General features: G+C 38.5%; 1 protein-coding gene across 3 annotated transcripts in view; it reads left to right on the top strand.

Annotated features, from left to right (window-relative positions):
* The window catches only part of SHOC2 (SHOC2 leucine rich repeat scaffold protein), an 88,143-nt gene that overhangs the window by 433 nt on the left and 67,305 nt on the right, over positions 1-20,405 (top strand). Inside the window, exon 1 of one of the 3 annotated variants that reach the window (XM_080911136.1) lies at positions 200-237. The exons of 1 other annotated variant lie outside the window; for it this stretch is intronic. The gene's annotated coding sequence lies outside the window, so the exon portion shown is untranslated. One more of the 3 variants, XM_080911137.1, reaches the window with a different exon arrangement.

Raw genomic sequence — 20,405 nt, 5'->3', positions numbered from 1 at the left:
GGCGGGGACAGGGAAGCTAGCACCAATGTTTTACTCTGATTGGGCGACTCCATTCGCTCTGGCCCCGCCCATCCTCCTTCCCTAGCGAATGCCCAGACTTGCTCAAGAGGGCCGGGGCGGGGCGATTGGAGCCAGAGTGTGTGGAGGGGCGGGGCGAGTGGGGGAGGGGTGGAGGGGCGGGGGGGCGGTGGCAGGGGAGCGTCGCTCGGGGAGCGGAGGACGAGGAGGAGGAAGGAGGTGAGCGGGGATGGTGGAGTCGGGGCTCCGGACGGCAGCCTGGGGCGGGAGCGGCACCCGGGCGCCCGCGGGCCAGTCCTCTGCCTTCCTGCCTGTCGGGGGGCCCAGCCGGCCGTCGGTAAGGGGAGGCCCACACGTCCTGACAGGCGCGAGCCGCCGGGGCCGGGGCGAGGCCTGAGGGGTCGGGGCCCTGGGAGGCGCCGCGGCCGCTTTCCGGGGTGCCACAGCCCGGGGCTCCGGGACCTCCGAGCCGCTGGCCGCGCGGGGCCGGCGGGCGGGGCACGGGGGACGGCCGGCCGCTCCTGACAGCGCCGGTTCGGGCCTACTGCGGAGCGGGCGACTGGGACAGCGCCGGGGTGCCGGGGCGGGCGCGGGCCCCGGGCGGCCGGTCAGTCGCGCTCCGGCTGCTCCCGGCTCTCGGCGCCTCCCGGCCGGGACTGCGGGGCTGCCCGGGTCGTGGGGACGCTTGGCGCCGGCCGGGCGGGCGCGGCCGTGGGACTGTGGGGCTGTGGGGTGGGGTCTCTGCGCCTCCTCCCCTAAGTCCTCGGCGCTGGGCGGTCTCCTCCCCACAGACCCTGCGGGAAGAGTGGTGGAGAGGCGTTGGGTGTGTTGCCGGGTGAAAGGAGTTGTGGCCGCAGAGACCGCCCTGCTAAGCACGCCTGATGGCAGTCTCCGTGTTGGCTTTGAGGGCTAGAGGAAAAGTAGAGTAACTCCCCGCCCCCAGCTCGGAACGCAGGAGGCTGCAGGGCAAAACGATTTCCCCCCCAGCCCCTCGGTATCCATTGTTTTGTGCCATCCCCTCCCCCATGCCTAGGTAGAAGAATAAGGACTCCAAAGCTGTAATTCGCCCGCCTCTCCCCCTCTCCTCCTCTCTTCCGCGTCCCTCTCGTCAGAGGTTTGTGTTAACTGTGCAAGTAGGGGTTTACAAACAGGTGGAATGCTTGTCTGTTTGGGAATCGGAAAGATGATGCTTTCGGGGTGTGTTTTACATCTCATCTCACCTTTACGCTTGGGAGATTGGATTTTCATCCCATTGGTTTGTATCATTATGAGTGTGATGAAAATAGAAGAGGAAACCCTGTTTTGCCACCTATCCCCTCAGATATTTTTGAGGACTCTGGGGAAGTAAAAATTAGCTTGCAAATGTGGACTGTGGTACATTGGTCTCCAGCAGGATGATTAGTCTGGGAGCGTACACCTGTGTAATCTTGTAAGCTCTTTGTAGTTGTTAGGGGTTCTAGCATCTACCCGGAAGGATTGCTGAATCAAAAACTTTGCTGTATTTTGGAATCGAAGGGTGGACTTGTGCAAGCGTTTTTGTGTTTAAGTCATCAGCACTGACAAAGATGTTTGATTTTAAAGACCTACATTTATCAGTGCACTCCTCATTCCTTCAGTCACCCCTCCTTGGCATGGCCGTTGTAACTGTCATTTGCTTTGTATTTGAAGAAACTTAGAGGTTTAGCTAGTCACAATTTGTAATATTCAATAGGTCTACAAATTAAATTACAACTATGTTTGAAGTCTTCAAATGTTTTTATTTTCCATATGAGAGTTAAAGATTATAGAAATAAACTACCTAAATACTTAAATCATTCACCACAATGAAGCTTAGGCTGAATACTTAAAAACTTTTTCAGTATGAAGTCTTTTAAACTTTTTAAGACACAGAGTATTTTTATTTCAGAATGAGTATTCAGAGTAAAAGACAAAAATAAAGGGTTTTGTTTAAGGTTTGTACCTTTCAAAGGATTAAATATAACATAAAGGTAACATGAAATCACACTCTTAAATTCTCAGGTTGGAGTTAGTGTTGACCCCACTCTAACCAAATACATTTTCCCCAGATGCTTGTTCAGTTTGAAGAAACTATATTTGTTATAGTTGACATTTCATTTATGATATTCTCAATGTTTTCTTTCATTATTCAGAAGTAGTATGGATTAAAAAAATGATATAAAGAGATAAATTAGTATTTTGAATCTGAATTTCATTTTAGTTTGTTTTTCTAAGATGTCATAATCAGAAATTAGATCAGAACTGTTTTTGGTTATTGTAGTAAATGTAGATTGTAAGTCAGTGTGTGAACTTAAAACCAGTTATAAGTTTAAAGTATTTTATGTTTAAATAGGAACAGGAAAATTATTATTTTTGATGTGCCTGTAGAAATTCATTTAACATATTATCACATTGGGTTGAGGATGAAGCTTAGTAGTAGAGTGTTTACATAACATGTACAGTGCCCTTGGTTTGATTTTTCTAGTCTTGCAATAAATAAATAAACACATAAATAGCTGTTTCTTATGTGACTCAGAACAGGACAATGGCTTTCCCTTTTCTAGATAGTTACTAGTTATATTCTCTATGAAATAATCTCACTCAGGATGGCTTCTGACTTGTGGCTGAGGTGTGAGCATGTTTACTTTTATGTTGTGAGTTTTGCTTGCATGTGTGTATGCAGGACATGCATACTTGACAGAGGCCAGAGGATGTCAGATATCCAGTAGCTGGAGTTACAGAGGGTTGTGAGTGCTCATGTGTCTGCTGGGAATAAAACTCTGGTCCTCTAGAAGAACAGCCAATGTTCTTTAACTGTCAAGCCATCTTTCCAGCCTCAAATATATATTTTTTGTCTTCTAGTATCAATATCAATTGTGGCTAAAATTGGGATGTTTTGTGCAGGAAATGAAATTTCAGTCATACTTTTAAAATCTTGCTGAACTATCAAATTTTTGTATATTATGTTTCTGAAAGATTCTTGTTTTCTTAAAAGGTAATTCACATATAAAAATGTTTTTGGCATTTTAGACCAGAACAAAACCTAGAGGTCTTGTGTGTAGATATGAGGGTGTGACTGTTTGGAGGGTGAAGGTGAAATGAAAGAACATCTCTGAGGTTCAGTTGTTAGACCCTTCAGCTGTCTTTCAGCCAAGACAGAATTTAAACCAGAAAACAACCAAATAAGTTCCCTCAGTGAGTTCTGAGGTTTGTAACTTAGACGTGGTGTAAGACTTCTGGAATTTGTTTACAGAACTATCTAAATTAAGAGAGGGGATTTAGATATTAGGAAGTATCATTGTTTATTTTTTATTAGACTATTAGTGAGTGGGTAAAGGTTTTCTTGTAAGTGAACTGACATTGGCTGTATAATTTAGCAGAATGATATGTAAAGTGACAATTGAAATGCGTCCTGTAAATAATTAGGTTGGTAGATAATCTTGTTTAATGTTAGACTTGTCATATTTTGTGCTTTAGCCATTTTTATATTATATACTTTATAACTTAAGGCTAATGAACAAAAGCATGAACATAACCATCTGCTAGTTTTACATTACTCTTAACTGCTAAGCCTTCACAAGCAGGCTACACCACATCAAAGCTGTGCCCTGTAGATCTTTTTATTTTCTCTTAATGAAGTAAACTCCCAATATTCTTATCTACTTGTCTAAACTTGACTTTTCAAATTTGCAGTTTCATAAGTTACAAGGTACTTGTAGTGTGTTTGAACTTGGCATGTTGAATAGTATCTGAAAAGCGCTTGTTAATCAGTACAGGGTGGAGAAAACATTTGTCAAGTCTGGAAAAAAAAGTGTTCTAAAATAGGTACCTATTTTAAAGTAAAATAGTTTTATTCAATGTATTGTCCTTGTCCCTAACTTTTTAGCAAGGCATTGTTAGTTCAGTGAAGCAAAGTTGGAACACATAAAAATAATATTAGAATTACAAAGTGGTCTTAAGCTTTTGAGATGATGACATGTGTTTCTTGAGTAAGTATGTAGTTCTCAATGTCAGGACGGAAAGGGAACTAATTAGATTTCATACTGTCTCATTACAACTTAGGATCGTCAGAAATGATAACAAAAAGTAGTGCATTGTGTACAAGGGCTCTTTTCTAGGGAAGACTGAACACTGCTTGTATTTAAACACTGCTTAAAGGGTGAGTTAGCCCATTTAGTATACCTGAGAGTTTTATGAATTGTTTTTGTGATGTCTTTATGACATTATGAATTTCTAACATTTCAATATATTACTTAGCCTCCATTGCTATCCAGAAGTCTTACCATTTTAATTTATAATTTTATAGCTGATAAATTTTTTATTTGGGGCTGCAGAGATAACACAACCATATGTAGCCCAGGTTAGCCTCAAATCTGAAGTAACAGACTAGCCTGCAACTCAGGCCTTCTGCCTTAGTCTGGAGTGCTGGGATTTTATAGGGTGAGCTACCATGCTTCTGATTTTTTTTTTCTGATGTTCTAGAAGTAATGATTAAATGGCTTGTTTGGATACAAGTAGTTCCTAGAATTTGAAATTAACTTTATTTCAGGCTTTCCATTTTTGTATTTCTTGTCCACTTTGCTTTCAAGCCTTTCTAGTAGTGCAATCTTTATAACTTTTCCATTATATTTGATAGTTCTTAATTATAATGCAAAGTATAATTTGCTCATGTCATACTTGTCTTAGGAGCTGATACAAAGGCTTGTTGCATGAATAGGACAGTCACACTTACACGATGTGACAAGTGCCATAACAGCAGACTATGACAAACTTGGATAAGACTGAGACTGTCTGACTGGCAGTGCCCGCTTGAGGATATGCCCTGTGGTGGTGGTTGAAGGTAGAAAAAGAACAAGGGTTAGGTATTGGGTCCATTTTGAAAATTATAAGGACTAGTTTGGATTCCAGCAATATTTTATTTAAATCCTTAAGATGCATTTGAGGTGTGCGTGAGTACAGGCAAATGGCTGTCACAATGAAATGCGTGTGTGAAGGTCTGAGGGTTACCTGCCATAGTTGGTTCTCTCCTTGCACCATATGGGTCTTGCCTGGAGCTCAGGCTCTGGTCACCTGCCTCATCCTGCTGAACCATGTCTTTGGTATGCCATCCAAGATTTTTAAGTCCTATAGTAGATTTTCAACAAAGTTTATATTTTTGGTGGTTATTTCTTGTGTACCTAATTCAATTTGGGCCTTGGACTATAGAGCTGTATTGATGTTAAAGGGTACTTAAATTATTACTTAAAACATTTACCTAAGTAAATTTTGATTAATTTTTTTTTGATTAATATTTTAATGAAATACAAAAAGAACATATCATCCTAGTATGATAATTTTGAGGCTTATTGATGATATACTTTAAATTTATATTTAAACATTGTTTTCTTTTAGCAATACATAAACAATGATATTTGTCTACTTAGAACATGGTTAAATTTATTATGTAAATATATTATGTGAAAACCTTATTTTTATACTTGGTGAATAGTGCTAATTTTTTAGGCGGCTGATTCCGTGGTCAGCAGTCAGATCCTGATGGAGAGCTTTATGTTTTTACTGTGAGAACTTGAGGACCGAGTAATTCCGCTGTTTGAGAAAGGCTCTTAGTACTGTACACTGCCCTGAATCAACCATTTCCCTTGCAAGTACTGAGATAAGCTTGTGCTACCATATCTAGCAGTTAAGTTTCTTCCTCCTCCTCCAGTCAAGTCACATTCTTTTACAATATTCTTTCTTCCTCCTCCCTCTTCTCTTCTCTTCTCTTCTCTTCTCTTCTCTTCTCTTCTCTTCTCTTCTCTTCTCTATCTCTTTTGGCTTTTCAGGACAGGGTTTCTTTGTGTAGTCCTGTCTTGGAACTTACTCCATAGACCAGGCTGGCTTTGAACTCAGAGATCCACCTGCTTCTGCCTTTCTAGTACTTCAGGTAAAGGCCTGCACCACCACTGCTCCGTTCAGTATTATTTCTTGAAGTGTATAAAGAGACTTGCAGAAATTTTGGGTATCACCCCCTTTTGAATTTTGCATTTTAGCAGTCACTGTAAAATGTTATATATTATATCCCATGTATCTCCAAGTTATCAGGAAACTAAGAATTTCTGATAGTATCTGTATTGATACTACCCATGTCTCTTTCTGGGATAACCTTAAGGCCTTAGTTTGATATGTCATTTGGAAGATTTTGATCTCCAGATTTAAATAATCTATATTTTCTCTTTTGTAGCATTCATCATTTTCAAAATGATTTGCTTAATGTCTTTTTGCTGAAATACAAGATTCGTGTTGAGCACTCATTGTTTGTCTTTCTTGGTTTTTCGATATATTAACATAGAGTTTTGACCTTGTAGATTTTTAGTAGAAAATTACTTTTAAGTTATTAAGAATGCAGAGCCCCAGGCAGACTGATAGGCCATTAAAAAGGACAAAGAGATTTTTACACATTTTTGTTCTCAAATACACGATTTCTAAATTTTTAGAACCCCTCAGACCTCAATTTAGGCCTTTTTTGCTCTCATATAATATACAATTAAATACCAAATGGTAAAAAGGCTGAAGTTAGTTCCTATAGGCAGTAAGAAAGTTGACAATAGAAGCCTGGGAAGGTACTTGTAAAACAGTTGGAAGCTGGGTGTGGTAGCTGTAATCCCAACCGCTGATTGTCCTGAGTTCCAGGCCAGTCTGTGCTTTAGAGACCCTGTCTCAAAACAAATAGAAATGGCAGTTAGAAGACACTCTTAAGAAGGTAATATTTTATAGTAGCTTAATTTGTAAGCATGTCGAATCTTTCAAGGTGCCATTTGTTTTATACATAGAATAATCTAGGGATGGTCTAATTCCATACAGAAGTCAACTGGTATAATTTGCTAAAGATTATAAAATGTTTATTTTAGAACAATTTTCAGCCTGAACGATCCAGTTTAAAGCTTTTAGTGGTAAGCTGTTGGTTTTAGGAAGTTTTGCTTAATGAGGTGAAACACAACAGGTATCAAGGACAGTGGGCAGAGTTCAGTTCCCTGAAAGTATTGGAATAGTGCATAACATATTCTACTGTAACATTTTTGAAGGTGGAATTTTATAGTTAACCTCTAGTTGTTTGGTTAGCTGTGCAATATGTGAAATTTTGTAGCATGCTTTTCTTAATCAGTGGTGTTTGAAAATGTAACCTGTTAAAGTGACAAAATGGCCAAAGTGTTGTCTTAGCTTTATTGCTTACTGGGAGTGAGCTTTATTTCTCTTGTCATCTTTCAGTCATCTAGACTGGGAAATTTAGGTTCAGTATTAGTTATTTCTTTACCAAAATTTAGAGCTGTGTAAGAGATTGGCTGACCTGGTGGAGAGAGTATTTAACTGCGAAGCTTTAGTCTGTACATATTTGGGATAGAGGGTTTACCATTTCACTCAGAACCTTTATTTCTAGTTCAAATATTTGCGTTTTTATTTTAATATTAAGGTATCTTAAATTCTATGACTATATATGGGTAGCCAGAAGAAAAGTTACTTTTTGTTATGCCAAATACTGGCTTATCTCCATGTATTAATCATAGTTCTGAATTCATAGAAATGAGATGCTTATATACTAGGCAGCTTAAAATAGTAAATTTTATGATTTAACCTTGAAGACATTTATTTCTGTGCTTTGGAAGTAGTGTTTTGAAATTCTTAATACTAGAAATATGGTCTCAATTCAGAACACCCACTAAGCAACAGCAGGAACTTCGCATACTAAATTACTTGTAGTGCTGCAGGATTTTAAAGTTTTCATCTTTCTGTCATATAATAGCTTATAGTAGAAAGTGCAGAACATGGGTGAACAACAAAGTATACACACACACACACACACACACACACACACACATATATTGCAAAGTATAATAATCAATGACTCTATAAGACTACCAGGTTTTGTTTTTCAATATTAAGGACCTAAATATAATTAGCTATGATCAGTGAAACTTTGCAAAAAATTGGATGGCAGATGTTTTATGCATAAAATATAAGAATTATTTTGAAGCTTGAGAAAAAAATTAGTTTTTAAAAATAGTGTCACTATTTTCAAAACAGTTTTAAATTTTCTTGCTGAGCCAGGTGTAGCAGTATATGCCTTTACTGCCAGCACTTGGAAGGTGAATTGGAGAAGTCTGGAAGTCCAGTGTCATATTTGGCGTCAGAAAATTCAGGGCCAGTGGGCCCTGTCTCAAAAATTTTTTTTTCTTTTTTTTTTAACCAAGGTAATTTTGGTAACTGCAGTGTGAATATTTCCACAGTGCTCTGTACAATTACAAAAAGTTCAATGAGCAATTTTCATTTTTACCTTAATTAAAAAAAAGTATTTGTATATGACATATGCCCGTAAGTGTGCATATCTGTACAGAGACCTGAGGTTGAAGTCATGTGTTTTTCCTCTCGCTTTCTACCTTATATTTTGAGATAGCATCGCTCACTGAATCTGAAACTTAGCAGTTTAACTCTGCTGGCCAGTGAGCTCCACGTTTGCCCATGTCTGCCTCCTAGTGCTGAGCTAACACGTGTACCAGTCCATGCTGACTGTTTACCTGAGTGTGGTGGATCTCAGCTGCGGTCTTCCTGCATGCAAAACAAGCACTTGATCCACAGAGCCATCTTCCTCCCCTGTGATAATCAAACACCCACTTACTTCCCAAAGGCTCTATCCCTAAAGATGATCAGATCATTGTGGATAAAGCATAAGGCACAGCAGCAGGAGGGCATTTCCTAGTGGGGTGGGGTTGGGTGGGGTGTTTACATTTAGAAAGTACCATTTCCAATTGGGAATTGTATGATTCTGTTTAATGTGAAATAAAGTTTGTAAAATGTCTGCTGCCTTTGAGCATTCTGAGTATCTTTTGATGAGAGAAATTTCTTTTAACCTTTTTGAGTTAGTCATGGCAGTTGGCTGTTTCTTTTGATCTTATATGAGTGGTTCTGCTTTGCAATATTTGGAAATACACAGATATTTTTCAAACCTAAAAGATGTCATGTATGTTATATTAACCACTGGGCTGGTGGAAACTCAGCAGTTAAGAGTACATGGGCCGCTCATGCTGCAGACTGGGGTTTGGTTCCCAGTGCCCATGTTCACAGCCATCTTTAAGTCCAGTGCTAAGGGATCCTACACCCTCTTCTGACTTGTGGGTGTCAGGCATGTATATGGTGCACATACATATACAAACACTTTTTCTTTTTTAAAGAAAAGTTACATTAAGACCTCTCAAAGCTCCCAGGGACTAAACCACCAACCAAAGAGTACAGCAGGGGTGGGGGGAGGGTATTCGGCTCCAGCTGGATACGTAGCAGAGTATGGCCTTATTTGGCATCACTGGGAGAGGAGCACCTCGGTCGTGTGGAGGCTTGATGACCCAGAGTAGGGGAATGCTAGGGCACTGAGGCAGGAGTGGGTGGGCAGGTGTGGGAGTACCTTCATAGAGGTAGCGGGAGGGGGTAGGGGAGAGAGGGCTTGTGAAGGAGAAACTGGGAAGGGGAATAGCATTTGAAATGTAAATAAATAAAATAATCAATAAAAAAGTTATATTAAAACTATACTCTTGGGATAGTAGGGAAATAACAAAGTTGAAAATACAAATCTTTTTTTAAAAAGTGTACTATATAAATGACTGAAAGGTTATTTGTTTTATAGCTGGGCACACTACCTATAAGTTACATACTTTGAAGACCATATGCTCTGAACTTGCTGTTTAATGGTTTTATTGTTATTATTTTATTGGATATTCTTTGTATTGGCATTTCAAATGTTATCCCCCACATTCCACCTCCCTCTCCACGTGCTTCCATGAAGGTGCTCCCTCTCTCAACCACCCTCTCTATTTCAGTGCCTTGGTATGCCCCTACACTGGGAAAAGGAGTCTTCACTGGACCAAAGGCCTCTTCTCCCATTGATGCCAGACAGTGCTATCCTCTGCTACATATGTACCTGGAGCCATGGGTCTCTCCATGTGTACTCAGTGGTTGTTGTTTTAGTCCATGGGAGGCTGTTTAATGTTTTTTGGGAGGAATTTACACAGTCATTGACAAAGTAAAGGACTGTGGGTTTATGTATATACAAATGAAACACTAAATACAATTTAATAGCTTAAGTACTGAAAGAACTATTGGGTATTAAAGTTGACCATAACATGTGTAATAAAATAATAATTACATTTTATTTCTTGTTTTACATTTATCTACTCTCTGGGTTCTTGGTTAGTCTGTGATTGACATAGTCAGATTAACAGGAGAAAAACAAAATTCAGTTACTTGTTAAAACAGGTATCTTACAAAACACAAAGACAGACCAGATGATTAAAGACAATATAGCATCTTTGTATATGGAATATATGTAGAATATAGAAAGGAAAAGAGGTTGTGGGTTTCTGGAGGTGGTAGGGATTTCTTTGATGGTATGTGAATGGAGGGATTGTGTAGCAGTAATGGCAGCCTTGCTAGTAAATCAAGCCAGGTACTAGTTCCAAGAGAAAGGGCTTGGTCTTTAACTCAGTGTTTAAAAAGCTTGTTCAGCTTGCACTCCAAATAAACAGGAGCATCTCTTCCTGATACTTAGAACCTGTCAGTCCTCAGAGTAGTCTGTTAAAAATATGCCAGTGGAAATTCATTTTGGGTGGAAACACTGGCTTCCACAAGTTATGTTTGGGTCATGTGTTCTGAGCCCCATTGATAACCAATATTTTAAACTTACTTCCAGTTTATACAGGGAAATTTGGGAATACTTAGGTTGTTTTGGCAAGAAAGACAGTTTAAACAATATAAGTAAATCTTTTTTTGTATTGTTTCTGTGGTATAAAGACTTTTTAGATAATGTTTGATTAAAGTATCTGATGTTGAGACTCTGCTGGGGAACTTTACAATTTATATCCATGGTAATTTAGAGTTGTATAAGAAAGCTGTGGTCCTGATAAAGGTTTATGTTGTGGGTTAAGTAGGAATTTTCAGCTCTTTGTTTTAAGTCTATGTGTCTGGAATCTAGGTCAATATATAAAGTTATACAAATTTCCTGGAAAAACTTGCACTTATTTATTGCAATATGAAATAAATCAATCCTGTCTCTGTGACTGCCAAACCATTTGTATTTTATCTTGCTTTCTTAACAAGGAGTGGAGGAAAAGTAAATTTGGAGGTAATGTATTTATGTACTCTAGACATGATTCTAATTAATATGGACACATAGAGGAAACATTCATGGCAGGAATCCTTTTAAGCCCCTGTGAAGATGACCTACCTCAGATGAACTTGACTGTGAAGAAGCGTTCCTTCAGCTTTGGAAACAACAGCGCTTTTAAAGCGCATCACTATCATCTCACACTCTCCTGTTCTCGACCACTACCTTGGCCTTTTGATTTAAAACTCTTTACCTTGAAAAATAGTTGTGTTATTTGGAATCAATAGTTTATTTTTTTTCCCATTAATTTGCTGCTCTAGTCTGTCAGTGATGGGAACAGCTATATTCATGGGATAAAACAATACTAGGCAATTGTACGTGGAAATGACGTGTACTTTGGCTCTTATACAAGGTCCAGACATTGTTAAAAAAAAAAAAAAGAGTAGTTTATTTTTATTTTTAAGTTATTTAAGAGAATAAATAACCTCAGATCTTCAGAAACAGTAACAAAAATTACACCTGCCGTCTTGCCATCCTTCAGATATAAACATCTGAGTGAGAGTTGTTTTAAGTAGCCCTATAGAAAAACATTCTATAAGATATAAGAGTTTGTGTTGTTTATTGATTTATGCATATTTATGCCAAATAAATCTATATCTTGTATTATGAAGTGCTTCATGTGAAAATGCTTCTTTATGTAAGGAGTAAGATGTCTAGTGTAGTATATAAAACACAGCAAAACCAGGCGTGATGGTGCACACCCTATGTACATATCTGTAATCCTAACACTTTAGAGATTTAGAGAGCAGAATCATTAATAAGATAGCCTGCTTGGCTTATATAGCAAATTTCAAGTTATCCTAGGATATATAAAAGGCCTTGTCCTAAAAGATCCAAACAGAAAATCACCACCACCACCAACAAAAACCACAAAGCTTAAGTTGAGTATTATTAGTCAGTAAATACAACTACTCTAAGTATTGTTCTAACTCCTGGGTGTAAGGAAAAGATGATGGGGCACCAATGAAAGGAAAAGTCACTGAAAGGAAAAGTCATGGGGCACCAATGTTGTGAAAAGATGACCTCCCGGGTTTTGGCACCAATGCTAGGGGAAGGATGAAGAGAGTGGGGGGCATATGGCCCATGGAGGTGCGGCGAGGCCTGAGTGCAAGGGAGATGCCTCTGGGGGGGGGGTCCATGTTGGGAATCCCTTCCCCCTGAGGGACCAGCCACACAACAGTATAATACAGAATAGAATTTATTCAGGTCATGGGAGAGTTAAGAGGGTGGTAGAGTTAGAGAGGTTGGGGGGGGGTGGATAGAGGAGAGGTTGAAGGGAATGGGAAGAGGAGGGGTAGGGTTGGGAGAGCAAGAGAGGCAGGAGGCAAGAGAGGCCTAGAGAGAGAGGAGGGGGCAAGCAGCCCCTTTTATAGTGTCAGGTCACTGGGGCGGAGCATACCTGGCTACTGCCAGGTAATTGAGGGGTGGGCTTTACAGAATCCCAACACTGGGTCTGTGTATAACTGAAAAAGATAGGTTGGTTTCTGTTTACTCACTACCTTTAAATAGAAGCTTACCTGAGAAGAATAATACAGGGTGAGTGTTCTCACAGTGGGTTGTTATTGTTATTATCATCATTGTTACTATATTAGTGTTTGAGAAAAGGTCTCGCTGGGTAGTCCTGGCTGTCCTGGAATTCACTATTCTAGACCAGCTGGCCTTGAACTTAAGTTCCTGTCACTGTCTTCCAAGATGGAGATGAACCGTTTAGACTGCTAAGCTGGTTTTGTTTTATTTTGTTTTATTACGTGGAAGGACAGAAGAAAATGACAAGAAAGGATGGAAAGGTTTTTCAATAATTAGGATTCCCAGAGAGTGTGCTTAGTGAAGAACTCTATATGTTTCTAGCAGAAGAAACAGCTTGTGCAAAGTATTAGTTACAAGAAATGGTAAGCCCCAGTGTGGTCTGTGAAAGATGTTTATGTGACCAGTGTCAAGTGGGAAATACTAGGGTTGTGGTAAACACAGGGGCTAGATCACAAAAGGATTGCAAATTACTGCTGAATTTCTCAGGTTTATCTTGAGGGCTGTCTCTAATTGTTTTTTCTTTGCAGTGACCTGTTAGGTTTGAGTGTTTGAAAGAGCACTAATTACAGTCATTATGTTAAGAGGGGGTGGATGCGGTAAGGCTGTAAGAAAGCCATTATGGAGATGGAGAGAATTGCCCATACCTGATTGTGAGCAGGATTAGTGTCTGCATCCTGGGCTGTGGCTTTGGGAATTCATAGAGGTTGGTGAAGCCAGAAGTTTTTGGAGAAGAATTAATAGGATTTGGTAATTGTGGAGATGAGGGAATTGAAAGAGAGAAAAAATCATGATGGTTCAGGATTCTTGGCTACCTCCCACCTTTTTTGGAGGGTGGTTGCGGGGGTTGATTTCTGCTTAAATGTTCTCTCTCAAGAAGACTTTCCTGTTCCCCCTACTTTGAGGTCTCTTTTGATTGTCTTCTCTGTATGTTCATGGATGTATTGTTGCTTTGCTTTACTTACTTGTCTATAAGTATAGGCAAGTACTGTGCATTGAACTCAACCATAATATGTAAAGAATAATGCAATTAATATTAGCCGAATGAAGATTGTCTTAGTTTGGGCTTTATTTCTGTGAAGAGACCACAGCACAACTCTTACAAGGAAAACATTTACCTGGGGCTGTCTTACAGTTTCTGAGGTTTAGTCCATTATCATCATGGTGTGAAACATGGTAGTGTGCAGGCAGAAGTGGAGCTGGAGGAGCGGAGAATTGCCCCACCCCCACAGTGACACACTTCCTCTAACAAGCCCACAACTACTCCGAGGACATACTGCTTAATAGTGCCACTCCCTATGGACCAACCATTCAAACACATGAGTGTATGGGGGCCATACCTATTCAAATCACCACAAAGGTATAGTTGTTGATTAAGATTTTAATGTTTAAATTGTCTCCAAACATATTTGTTAGATCATTTTTTGACTTTTAAACACTACTTGTAGAAACAGTATATATAATTAATTTGAAGTATTAGGTAAATTATTTAATTTAATAAAATTCTATAGGCTTTATTATTTTGACCTCTCTTCTAGTATACATTCAGGCTTTTTTCTATGTTTTATTTGGTTTTTCTTTGTTGATTTTAAAATCAATATACCCAACCTTCAGACTGTAACGTAAGCATAAAGCCTTATCTGTTCCTATTCTAGCTCCCAAATAATTGAGACAAAGACATTAGGTTTATTAATAAGCTGTAAGTCTAGGCTGGGCAGGTTCTGAGCTATTCTAATCCCCTGAGACTGTTAATACCAGACAAATGTTCCTTTACTTGCTAATCTGGTGTTACCTGGCTCACTCTGGTCCCTGTGTGTTCTCATCTAACCTCATAGTGAATCCTCCTGGTCTCTCCATATGTTCTTTCTACTCAGAGTCCTGGCCTGCACTAAACTCTCTGCTAGTAAAGAGATCAGCATTTGAATAATGTAAGGATAATCTTTACACAGGGCACAGTAACAGTACTCCAACATAGTTATTAGATTATTTGTTGTTTAAAAATTTTAAAAGTTTTGATCATTGTAATATATTTAACAAATGGTCATATAGAGAATACAAAATGAATGCAAATATGAATGACTAAAACAGAAATCCCAAATGAGAATGCTTACAGCATGTAAGATAGAGTATTAACATACCTTTCATGCAAAGAATACTGATAAACATTTTGTAATGAAGTAACCCAAAGAAATGAAGACCTGTAGAGATGGCTCAGTAGTTGACAGTACTTGTTGCTTTTCCAGAGGATCCAAATTCAATTCTCAGCATTTTTGTCAATCAGCTCACAGCTATTGTAACTCCAGTTCTAGAGGATCTGATACCCTTTTCTGGCCTCTGCAGTCACCCACACATTTGTGGCCTATAGCCAGGCAGACACATAGAAATTGAAAAAAGAAAAAAAGAGGAAAAAAAAAAAATCCTAAAGGGAAAAGTAGGGGCCCTTCAGTTCTGACAGGAGACCAGGCATATTACGTAGACATGCTTGAAGTCAGAAAAATCATGGTGTAGGGGGTCAGCGCTCAGGATAGCTTTTGTGTCAGTTGATTGTTGTCACTGAGAGATATGAACCAAGTATTTTGATGTTTTTAATGAAAAGAAAGAGTCTAGGTTTTTAATGTAAAGTTCTCTGATTAAGTTGTGGTGGGTGATTTCAGAAAAATTAAAGCTATATTATATGTTAAGCAAAATGTAGCTATTAGACACATTTTGTCTGAATGTTACAAAAGTAGGAGAATGAAAGGAACTGCTTACCAATAATGTAGATTAAAATAGCACTTTATCAGGTTGATGACAAATAATTTGAAAGACTGGGAATATAAATTAATGCGGGCTCTTTGAAGAAAGACAAAAATACCATCTATAAATTTTTTTTTAAAATGCATTTTGGTTCTTTAATTCAACTTTCAGCCATGTGCTTTACAGTTTTGATGAGAGCAGGCTTATGGCTAGTGATGGCATAACCTGTCCCGGTAAAAATATTTTCTTAATATAAATGAAGAAAGTAACTAGAAACAACCTATACATGGGTTGATACAGGAATAAATTGCTGTAACCATACTACAAGCCATAGCCAGCAATAAGAAATGATGAAATATATCTACATGAAATGGGTCCAGAATTTATTGTTTATCATTCATATGTGAAACTCTATTGTATCAATTTATACTGTGTATAATATAGACATATGTCTATATAATATTCCAGTGGATGATACTATTTTAATATCTTAAATTTCCAGTGTTTTATTTTTATGCACTTCGTAGTAATAAGTTCCTTTTAACACAGTGACACATTAAAATACTCAACTTTTACAGTTTGAAGAAATATATTTGCATCTGAGAATTGGTATTTATATGACCTGTGAAATACAGAAATACACTTTTGTGCATGGTGGTCAGAAAAAACTAAAAAAGAGCACTGTGTGCAACAGCAGATTCCCTAAGGCGCTTTAGTGGTTTGTATTGAGTCAACACATAGTTAATGCACATTACTCAAAGGGAGAAATAGAAAGTTTCTTTTACTCAGAAATTGCTGCTTAGTTTTAGTTTTTTTTTTTTAATGTCTAAATTAAAAAAAATTATGTGTTTGTGTGTTTTCCCAACATGTATGTTTGTGTACTATGTGTATGATGGGTGCCCATGGAGGCCTAAAGAGGGTAGCGGATTCCCTGGAACTGAAGTTACAGATGGCTGAGGGTGCTGGGAATTGAGGCAGGTCTTTCAGAAAAGTGACAGGTACTCTTAACACTGAGTTATCTCTTCAGCTCCTATTTTATTTACTCTATGATAATTTCACATGCAGTTACTATGTATTTAGATTCCTCCTCCTCCACAAATCTTCCTGGACTCTTTTGACATTTTCTCCTAATTTCATGTGTTGTTATTTCTCCTTTTCTCTCTTCTTTGCAACTTATTGAATTTAGTTAGTGAAGCCTAAATGTGCAGGGCATAGGACAGCATCCACTGGAGCATGGCTAGTACTGTGGGCTCACTATATTGCGGAAGAAGAAATGTCTTCCCCCATAGTCATCAGCTGCCAATGGTACCTGCGGTAGGTGAAGGGCTTTCTGAACATTTTTGCTGGTGCTTCACTGTTGACTGGTTAAGTCTTGTGCAGGTCTTTTTCTGACAACCATAAGACACTGTAATTTCTGAGTAAGACATCCTGTTAGGTCTTAGAAAACAGTTTTGTAACAGTCTTCCCTACTCTCTGGCTCTTACAGTCTTTCACACCCTCTTCTGTGGGGGTGAGCCATGTTTGGGAGGAGGTGCAATTTAGGGCTGAATACTCCACAGACACTTACTCTGCGCAGTTTGGCCAGTTGTGATTCTCTATATTAACTACCATCTGCTGCATAAAAAGCTTCTCTGATGAGGGGTGAGAATTGCACTAGTTTCGATATAAGGATAAATATTTAAATGGCAGTTTAATACTATGGCCCCTGGATATAATAATAATAGTAGGGTTTGTGGTCTGCCAAGCCATGGGTTCTAGATCAGGTTTATAGTTCCAGGTATGAGTTCTCTCCAGTACAGTGGGCCTTAAGCTTGGTTCAAAAATTCTCTTGGTTACTCCTGTAGCACTCATGCCACTATTGCATTCATGAGCCAATCTTAGCATGATGGTCACTATCACAGCTCATAGGAGTTTTCAGCAGGGTCTGAGTTGGGGATGTTTTTCTTCCAGTAGCCTGCAAAGCAGGTTCTAGCACTGAGAAAGCTATTCAGCAAGCTTTCAGATCAGTTTGATTCTCTATATGCTGTAATCAAAATCATATAATGTCTTAACGTCATGTTTTAGTGGGTGATCAAGAGCAATGGCAATGGCCTGTATTGTTTTGGAGGGGGGGGGGTCTCTAGGACCCTTTCTCTGACACTAGATTTTTTTGTTTGCTGACCTATAGCTTCTATGTAGCTCCAATTAACCAGGTAAATATATATTTTTGGCCTATAAAGTAGTTGGTTTCCTTACATTTTTTCAGTCATCCTTACTGTTAGTTGTCTCCCCTTGTGCTTTCCTCATGCATTTATCGATTTGAGCATATGTCAGTACCTCTATCCTACATTTTGTTGATTATTCAAAATTGACAGGATTATAGCATTTATATTGTATTTCATATTCACAACTTAATCTTGAGACCAATGCTCACAACTTGTCTTTTTGCCTTGGTTACAGCTTGGCTGAACTTTCAGGGTTAGCTCATGAGAACTGTTTTGAGTTTTTCATATTTGCTACTTTTTAACTGCTTTTATGTATTTGCTAGTTTTTACATATTTGTTAGTTTTTAACTTTTAATAATGAACTATAGCTAGTCTGGATATAAATTCTTGGGGCATACTTTCTCCTTGAAGTGTTTGTAAGTATTTCTCTGTTGATCTTTATCACTAATTACTCTTTCCTTGCTGTGTTTATAAACTTGAGATTTGGATAAATTGTTCTTAGTCACTACAGTCTTGACAATGTAGTAGTGATTTTCTCTAGTTTATTTTCTGAGCACCATGTAGGAATCTTACAATTCATTTTTGAGCTCTAAGTGGAGTTAGTGTCAGATCACATAGGCTAACAGGGCTCAGTGCCAAAATACTGCCTCCACTTTAAGCACCCAAACTTCTAGCCAACTAGTGGTAAACTTCATTCTTAAGTAAATGAATTGCTAGAAGGGTTCATATACCTTGAGAAGTTCTATTTTTCGTTACTGGTTTAATATAAAGGATATACAGCCTGGAAAGGGTTAAGTGGAAGAGATGTATTAGGCAGCATGAGACAAACGGTATGAATATTTTATTCCTTTATAGCACCGTGGCATATTCACCAACCCAGAATTGTGCAAGCCCTGTAGTTTAGCAATTCTTATGGAGGGTTCATTATATGGGTGTATGCTTGGTGAAGCTGTTGGCCATTTGTTATTAAGCCAGTACCCAGACATCTTGTGTATCCATGGAAGTAGCTAACACTGTTTCAATAACCTTATCAGGTAATGGAAGGTGTTCTGTGATGCTTCATCAAAACTTGACAGAAGTAATTTCTTGAAGTTTAATGTAGTTGTAAGACTGTACCAGTGAACTGCTTCCAGCTTTATATTTAGACTTATGAGATAATACAAAAAGAGTGTATCATCTGACTTCTCACATAATTATTGTCAGACTACATAATTAATTATAGTACAAGGTCAGTATCAACCCTAAAATTGACATTAGTAGCACTATTCATTAGATTATGTTCTTTCATGAATACATTGGGTATGTGTATAGTTTTATTTATTTTTATCTCATATACATTCATTTAGCTACCACCACAGTCAAGATACAGATTGGTTTTTGACCAGAAACCAATTTTCTCTCTCCTGCCTTGATCCATCTGCTAGGAATCACTACTCTGTTCTCCATTTTTATAGTTTTATCATGCTAAGAATGTTCTGTAAATGGAATTATAAAGTATGCTACCCTTTTTTGAGATTGGCATTTTTATGAGGCATGATGCCTTTGAGATTCAGGTTGTCACGTACATCAGTAGTTTGTTCCGTTCTATTGCCCTGTGGTGTTTCCTTGTATAGCTATATCAGGGTTTAATTGCATTAAAAGACATTTGGGTTATTCCCAGTTTTTGCTATCATAATTAAAATTTGTAATAGCAGTGGTGGGCAGATTTTTGTGTCAATGCGTTTTAATTTCATAGGAATAAATGTCAAGAGCTGCAGTTCTGTGGTGTAAGATAATGTGGTGTGCATAGTACAGTATGTGGTGTGTTCTAGAGTGCCTTTACCTGCACTGTTGTAGACCACAGCTAAAGGTAACATTTGGCTGTGATTTTGATTTTACTTCAGGTGTTCTGCTAGATATGTAATGATGTGCCATTATGATTATCATTTTTATAAACTGCTCTGTGTTAGTATTATGTGTATGATTGCAGACAAATGAGTTTCTTTCTCAGAACATCAACTTTTTCATAAGGTGTACACCCAATTTCCAATTGGTGCTCTAATTTCTTGTTCCCTCTTTCTTTTGCTGTTTTTTCAACTGTTCTCTTCTTCAGTCTAACCTGCACAGTGTAGTTAGTCCTTTATATATATTTTTCCATACTTGGCCTTCTAAATTTTCTCAACTTAATTAATTTAGGAATAAAGTATAGATTATCAAATACAGCTTGGGGGAAAATCCCAGCTATAGTTTTAGAGGAGATTGTTCTTACAAGTTGATACTTGAACTTCTCAGATGCTAAATGTACTTTCATGTCTTTATCTGTTCCCTTTTGCCTCTTTCTTCCAAAGCTCTCATCCTGTCAACATATAAATTTGCCTCTGCCCTTTTACTGTGTATAATTGGTAATAACTGTATCTCAACTGCTTTTGTTGCTCTTATCTCCAAAGAAATAACTCTCTGAGTCCATTCTAATCTACTTGAAGAGAAAAAGAAGCACTTTTTTTCTCTAAAGCTAAGTTTATGCTATTTCCTGCAAACTGCAAGTAGCTGAACTGACCTCTTTAAGAATTACTATTGCTATTGTGTGTACATGTGTGATGGAGAATAGAAGCTCGTGTACCATGGTGCATGTGCAGAGGCCAGAAAGCAACTCTGGTGGGCTCTTTTCCTTAATGTGTTCTGGTGATAACTCAGGTTGCCAGGCTTGTATAGTAATTTCTCACCTGCTCTTGTACGGCTTCTTTACCAGTATGTTTACTCAG

The sequence above is a fragment of the Micromys minutus genome (assembly GCF_963924665.1).
Source record: "Micromys minutus genome assembly, chromosome: 2".
NCBI classification, from domain to species: Eukaryota; Metazoa; Chordata; class Mammalia; order Rodentia; family Muridae; genus Micromys; species Micromys minutus.
This window is presented reverse-complemented; position numbering and strand designations above follow the sequence as displayed.